The 6002-nt window shown below is 44.6% G+C and overlaps 1 pseudogene across 1 annotated transcript; it reads left to right on the top strand.

Annotated features, from left to right (window-relative positions):
- The first annotated feature begins 3104 nt into the window (after positions 1–3104).
- Positions 3105–4402, top strand: LOC103770765 (annotated as a pseudogene). Its single transcript, XR_608143.1, has one exon. The product of XR_608143.1 is annotated as a zinc finger protein 652 pseudogene (transcript).
- The last annotated feature ends 1600 nt before the right edge of the window (positions 4403–6002 follow it).

The following is a 6002-nucleotide window of genomic DNA, read 5'->3' as shown; positions in this document are numbered from 1 at the left end:
CGGGTTAGACAAAAACCTGAGGTAGCCAGACTGACAAGCTCTTGGAGGGCCCAGTAAGCAGGTGGAATTTAGTTGTTAACCTCAGAATACGTTGCACTGGAGCTCTGCTGATTTCAAGGCATCTGTTGAGCCAGAGTCAGGGCAGGTAATTGTGCTGGTGCTCTCTGCTCGAAATTGTTCTATTTTTAGCACAGATAATGAGAAGAAATGTGGTTTTTCTCCAGAAGCAGCGAAAGCCCTGTATGAAGTGTTGCTCACACACACACTTCCTCCACCTACACGTTTGTCTGCAAGTTGTTTGTGCTTTTTTTCTGGGTTTGAGCCTTTCCTACTCGTAGACTCACAAACCTTTGTTGTCTGATCTTCTTGCACGCACCTCACAGGTTCAGCTCATGCTTGTCACTGTTGTTCCTCAGTGTTATGTCTGCATAGGCTGCTTCAAAAATGACTCTGAATCTCTTTATCCCTTTTACATTTCAATAAAAACCCACATTGCTCCCTTTTGGAGTAGGGCTGAAATTCATTCTGTGAGCCCAAGCTACTTAGCAGCTTGGAAAAAAATTGGATTCCTCTTTCAAAACAACAAAAAAGGCACAAATTGAAACACCCAGATTGCATTAGGGATTAGAAATTGAAGGAAAAAAACATTCTTAAATATTTTGGGCAATATTTCAACGACTGTCTCAGGACTGTGAGCAGTCTGGTGGTAGAGTGATGGTGTTAAACGTGTAGAGAGGGCTTTGCTTTACCTCCTGGACTGCCAACTAATGTTGTTGGAAAGTTGTGGGTCCCTTGGGGGCAGCAGGCAACGTATTCAAAGTGAAAGTAGGTTACTGACTCTGCAGAGTGAAGTGGTTTTAAGACCAAATAGCTTTGATAAGTCAAAATAAGCCCCTTTGTTGTTTCTGTTTGAAGTGGGAGCGTGTTCATACAAAGTGGTTTGTTACACAGAATATTCCTTAAATGAGCAGAGATGAAATGATGGCAGGATACATAAAGAGAACATTTTGATGTTCAGTAAATGGGGTTGGAGGTAAAGCTGCCTTGCCATGGCAGGGTTTTTTTTGTTTTTTCTGGCTAGCTGGCAGCAGCATTCTGATAGCCTCCTGATTTACTCGTGCAACATGCTTAATAGGCTGAGGAAATAATGGGGTATCGTTTTCTACCTGACATAGTGATTTTTCTGAGCTTCTGAATAATTCATTCAGTTTTGTTAGAGGGAAAGCTAAGCTGGATTTCACCCAACCCACTCCTGTCTAAGCCTTTCTGGGTGCAGGGTTGTTCATTTCAGGTTGCAATCACAACCAGTTTCTTTATTATTGACTGGCTTTTCCATCTGAAGATGACTTGTGGTCACAAGCCAAAGTTAACAGCCCATCTCCACACCTTTCCTGGCCCTGCTGGCTCCCAGCACTCACCTTCCTGCCTCGACCCTGCAGCTGGGAAGCTGGGACCCAAGACTGCTGAAGACAGAGAGAGAGCAGTGGTGGGAACAGGCCCCACATCTGCAGTGCTGTGAGTCTGTCTGCAAGTCACTTTTGTCAGGCTGCTTTTTCAGTGCATTTAAAAATGCTGGAGAACTGTTCCAAGAATGTTTTAATTCATTCTAAGCTGGTATTCAGATGAGTGGCTGTTGGTCCATCGCTCTCCCCAGTGTTTCACTTCACAATGTCTTCTTGATTATTACAACCATTGATAGGTTCATCTCTTGTTCCATTAAACCCACTTCAAAGGGGGAGATTGCTGGTGGAAGAGTAAAATGTAAACTGTAGAGGATAAATCCATCAAAACATGTTTGGATGGAAGTTACTACATTTGTAGTGTGGAGAGTATTTTAACTCCATACAATGTGGAAGGACATTTACCACAAAAAAAAATCCACATCTGTAATACTGCTTTAGGTTGGTTGGGGTTTATTGTGGCTCCAAAAACACTACTCATAAAAATGGCTGTAGGATTCTGTGAAATCCAAGTGGTTTATCCCTGTCTGCTGGACTTAGCCCAAGCTTATAGCCTCAAGGAATTTTTCAGATTCCGATAGCAGGGATCCAGTTTTCTTCCTCTTTAGCTGCTCAATCCATTTTCTGTGAGGGCTTTTCTCTGCCCTCTGCTCCTGGGATGTCTCTTAGGCTCTGTCCTTAGTTCTCTTCTTCACCCTCTGTTCAGGCTTAGCTCTTGACTGTGCTGCTTGGTCAGGAGGTCCAGTGTATTTCTGATTTCATCTGCACAGCCAAAAATCTTGGCTTGGTGTTGCAACGCTGTGCTCCCAAAAATGTAATTGTCCTGGTGAAAAATAGACATGAGGGCTTTGATTACTTGTATTCATTGGGGATCACGTGGCCTTTTTTTTTTTGCAAGAGGAAGTAACAGTGTCCTGGTCAAATTCCAACTTGGATAGCTGCAAGTGAAATTTAGATGGGCAAATGTAATATTGTTTGGCTCCTGCATTGAGGAGTAAGTGGCTGGGGGAAGGGAGAATGAGACAAAAGAATTAGTGCCTTAAATCAAGAGGCTGTATGAGGGATCTGTGAGGTGGAAAAAAAGCAGGGGACACGGTGTTCTTGCAGCACTAAATCAGATTAAGTTGAAAATGTCACCACTGAAATTCTCCGTGCGTATCTACATGAAGGGAATGTTGTTTGGTGTAATTTGGCCCCTTTCTGGGTGAGGATGGGCTCCCTCTGGGACGTGCAGCAGGAGAAGAGGTATTGCTCTGTGGGTGTGCAGCTTGGGTGATGGAGAAGGGGAATGGGGACTAGAGCAGAGTTTTGGGGCCATGGGTGCTGCCGAGAGTCCAGGAGAAATCCACATCAGCATCTTGGCCCAGCAGCGACGTGACGTTTGGTGGGTGGAAAATGTTCATCTGTGATTTCTGTAGAGCCTAGTTCCACCCGTTTTGGTGCCCAAAAAAGGCTGCACAGGTTTGTACCTAGCTGCCAGCTTTGCTTGAGACAGTGCTGCAGGACAGCCCAGCGATAACACCCCCTGTGCTTTACCCTAGTCGGACAAACTCAAAACAAAAGAACTTGCTGACGATTTCAGGGGGTTGGGATTTTTTTTTTTAACTGACTTTGTTTTTTTTCTGTTGTCTTTTATAGATAAAATGTTCAACAGCTCGTCGACAGCTTTCTCCAGAAGAATAATTACTACTGCTCTGCTCTTGCCATAGTACCAGAATTCTGTGACCTACGCACCAGTGCTGAACCAGCAGAGTCGCGTTCTGTCCCTTCTGTGTAGATGGAACGGGCGTCGCTCTGGGGAGCCCCTCCTGATTTAAAGCTGCTTACTTGTTTTTTTTGGGATTAAAGGTGCTCGATGAATCAGGGCCCCCCAAATGAGTCAAACGGCCAATTCCTGCCAGCAGTTGGTTGAAAACTGCCCCGCGCACGTGGCGGGGATGGCCCAGGAGGACAGTCGCCGGGGTCAAGTGCCACCCACCTTCTATCACGGTGCCAGCCAGGAACTCGACCTGTCCACCAAAGTGTACAAGAGAGAGTCAGGAAGTCCTTACTCTGTGCTGGTGGACAGCAAAATGAGTAAACCACACCTCCATGAAAGAGAGGAGCAGCCATATTTCAGGGAGAACAGATCGGTAGGAGAGGTCCGGGCTGTGAAAGAAGATAGAGAAAACTCTGACGACTCTGAGGAGGAAGAAGAGGAGGAAGATGAAGTGACTTACAAAAGGGAGCAGATTATAGTAGAGGTAAACCTTAACAACCAAACCTTAAATGTATCAAAAGGGGAGAAGGGTGTCCCCTCCCAGTCCAAAGAGACTGCTGTTCTTAAGACCAGCAGTGAGGAAGAGGAGGGTGAGAGTGGGGAAGAGGCCACTGAAGACAGTGATGATTATGAGGAAATTGAGAGGCAGAAGAAAAAAGAGAAAAGAGTGGAAAAAGTTAGTGTTGCACAAAGGAGAACAAGGAGAGCTGCATCTGCTGCAGCAGCCACAACTTCCCCATCACCCAGAACTACAAGGGGTCGTAGCAAGAGTGTGGAGCCCCCCAAGCGTAAGAAGAAAGCTGCAAAGGAGCCCAAGGCACCTGTGCAGAAATCAAAGTGTGAAGAGAAGGAGACTTTAACCTGTGAGAAGTGCCCCAGGGTGTTTAACACACGCTGGTACCTGGAGAAGCACATGAACGTCACTCACAGGCGCATGCAGATCTGCGACAAATGTGGGAAGAAATTTGTTCTAGAAAGTGAGCTGTCCCTTCACCAGCAAACAGACTGTGAAAAAAATATCCAGGTAGGTTTGCTCACCTGCTTGCCAGATTTCCATACCTTCTGTCGTGCCCTGGATACAGCTAGTGGACACTTCAGAGGGGGAAATCTTTTGCGCAGACCAGGTCCTGACCGAGACCTTGTCTCTACGTATCAACACTTTGGTGTCTTCCAAGAGAAGTGAATTGCAGGGAACAGTTGTACACCTGACGTCTGCTTTAGCAGAGTTGCTCTAGTGTTTAACTACGAGTTGGGGAAAACAGAAAGCTACTTTTAACAGATGTCACACTCAAGAATAACTGGCCCGAAAACGAGTGCGTTTGCAGTGAAGTCCTCTGAGGGGACAAATCCTCCTTGTCCAGGTGCTCAGCACCTGCAGCTGTTGCTAGTTTTAAAGTTCAAAGTGTTTCAGTGTCCTGAAACTCGCTCCCAGAGCACATCCAGGTAAGGTTCCCAGGGAGAACAGGATTGTGGCACGTCGCTGGTACTGGCATCAGAAATTTGTAAAACAGCAGAGAGGCAAGCAGGTGAGAAAGGAAACTAGTGAAGTTAGGATTTGAACTTGTGTTGAAATGTGACTCTGGCAAAATCCTACTGAGATAACAATACCCAGGTAATTTACAGTAACATTCACATGTGGCAGCATAAGAGTTCTGTGAGCAAATCCCTCCGTGCTCCTGCCCTTTTCCCACTGTGAAAAGCTCAGTAAATCTCACTGATAATCTACAGATCTCTGGTTCTTCTCACCAGAAGATTTGCAGCTTTTAATTTTATCCAACAATGGAAGCCTGTGTTGTAAGAGGACCGTTTGAAAGTTTGAAGCTGTGGAAAAGAGTTTCTGATTCATCTGTGGTTTGTACTTTGCTCATAGGCATCGATGTTGTCATGTCACTGGGGGCACTGTTGTTTTATCTGACGATTCAAACGTGCTTTTCTTGCCTTGTTAAACCAGGCAGAGTGTTGCCACTTACTTCTGAAATAATCCAGCATGAGGCAGCTTGAGTTCAGTTTTTGTGCAGCTTGAAATGTTGAGAGTTTGTAGGGCAACAAGTTTTTTTGTCTGTCCACTGTATTTTACCAGAAGGATTTAATGGGGTTTTTTTGTTTGTTTGCTTAAATGCTAAACTGAATTGAGATTTGTATCCCACTGTGTGGGAGACAGCTGAAATATTTATTGCAATTTCTCTTTGCTGTAAGACTCCAATTCAGCTCTATGTAACACTCTGCTATTTTTCCTTATGTTTCAGCTCATAGGAGGAAGACTGAAGGAAGGAGTATAATATAAAATAACATGTCTTGAGCATAGTTAGTGAAATGCAGAAACATTTCAGTATGCCCTTGCAGTTTTGGAAGTAAATACTTCAAAAGTTTAGTGTAGCAGAGAACATTGAAATGTAAATTTAAGGACTTGCCCCATCATCCAGGTGGCTCATTCACAGCATAAAAATCTTTTGACTTTTAAACAGGAATTCATGAATACTTTGAAGGTGGGGTATAGAATGGAGAAGTATCCTGTAACCCCTGCACGCCTGTGCTTCTGAGGGCTTGCATTCCTCTGCCCAAAAGTGACAGGAAAAGAAGAAATTCTAGAAATTGTGGTTTATATTCAGTACCAGAAGAATCAGGTCCAGAAACATTCTGAAGCATTTCTAGTGCCAGAAGCACTGCTAGTCATCTTCAAGTTCTCAGTCTGTGCCTATAGTGAACAATTACTTTTGTCTGTCCTGACATTTGGAATGTGTTTCACAGCTGCCTGCTAATGTGGTGTTATTACACTTGGCAAA

The sequence above is a fragment of the Merops nubicus genome, unplaced genomic scaffold (genome assembly GCF_000691845.1).
Source record: "Merops nubicus isolate BGI_N331 unplaced genomic scaffold, ASM69184v1 scaffold24500, whole genome shotgun sequence".
NCBI lineage: Eukaryota > Metazoa > Chordata > Aves > Coraciiformes > Meropidae > Merops > Merops nubicus.
The sequence above is the reverse complement of the archived record's forward strand: the minus strand, read 5'-3'. Positions and strand labels throughout refer to the sequence as shown.